We start from the raw sequence: 1,024 nt of genomic DNA, 5'->3' as shown, positions 1-1,024 counted from the left end.
GGTGATATCAAGTGTTGTGCACTGCATGAGTAGTTTGGAAGAGGTCAGAGTTTCCTATAACACATCCTGTGTATTCCCACGGGAAAATGACTTTGCTTCCTTAGGTTTTCCTTAGACCAGTTGGCAGTAGAAGGAAGGGTTTGGAATTCCCTGGAGCCTCGCCCAGGAGCGTGAAACCCGGCTCTGCGGGGGAGAAACGGGTGTCTGACATCAGACCCGGTGACAGCAGCTCCCTTTGCACGGTGCCCTGTGCCAGGTCTGCTCCAGGAATGGGGCTGGGATGGCGTCAGCAGGAATCTAAAGCAGGGCTGGAAAAATAGCAGAGGAGTCGGCCCAAGTGCTAAATCTGAGAGAACAGCCCAGACTTGTTCCCCAAGCCTCATTCGCTGTGTTGCATCACGCTCGATATTGGTCCAGGAGGAGATCAGTTGATACAAAATAAGCTTTAAACAAGAGTGGTTTCTGTGCCCCGGCGTCGCTCCCCGAGGGCCGGGCAGGGCTGGTTCATCAGCGCGTGGGGTTTGAGCAGCACAGCCCTTCTCAGGGATCAGGGCTGCAGTGTCTGTGCCTGGCTGCCAGCTGGGGGGATGCTCAGCTGGGGGAAACCTGGCAACACCACAGTGTGAGAAAGATGTGAGATAAAAGCTCTTAGAGAGCATCCAAAGGAGGGCACGGACGTGGGGAAGGGCCTTGATTTGAAGGCGTGTGAGGACACTGAGGGCACTTGGTGTGTTCAGCTGGAGGAGACTGAGGGGAGACCTCCCTGCAGTTCCAACTGCCTGGGCAGGGGCAGAGGAGGGACAGGACTGAGCTCTGCTCTGGGGGGAGCAGGGACAGCCCCCAGGGAACGGCTGGAGCTGTGTCAGGGCAGGCTCAGGGTGGATCTCAGGGAAAGGTTCTTCCCCCAGAGGGTGGTTGGCACTGAACAGGCTCCCCAGGGCAGTGGGCACAGCCCCAAGGCTGCCAGAGCTGCAGGAGGGTTTGGATGATCCTCTGGGGCACAGGGGGTGACTGCTGGGGATGG

The 1,024-nt window shown here is 58.0% G+C and overlaps 1 protein-coding gene and 1 long non-coding RNA gene across 2 annotated transcripts in view; one reads left to right on the top strand and one right to left on the bottom strand.

Annotated features, from left to right (window-relative positions):
* RAB40C (RAB40C, member RAS oncogene family) overlaps positions 1 to 1,024 on the top strand; it is a 36,887-nt gene that overhangs the window by 14,664 nt on the left and 21,199 nt on the right. The gene's annotated exons all lie outside the window — the stretch shown is intronic.
* The window catches only part of LOC114060265, a 19,540-nt gene that overhangs the window by 17,481 nt on the left and 1,035 nt on the right, over positions 1 to 1,024 (bottom strand). The gene's annotated exons all lie outside the window — the stretch shown is intronic.

The sequence above is a fragment of the Empidonax traillii genome, unplaced genomic scaffold (assembly GCF_003031625.1).
Source record: "Empidonax traillii isolate 1590-97213 ecotype Southwest subspecies unplaced genomic scaffold, ASM303162v1 scaffold267:size678996, whole genome shotgun sequence".
NCBI classification, from domain to species: domain Eukaryota; kingdom Metazoa; phylum Chordata; class Aves; order Passeriformes; family Tyrannidae; genus Empidonax; species Empidonax traillii.
Note: the sequence above shows the minus strand (reverse complement) of the source record. Positions and strands in the feature narration are given on the sequence as shown.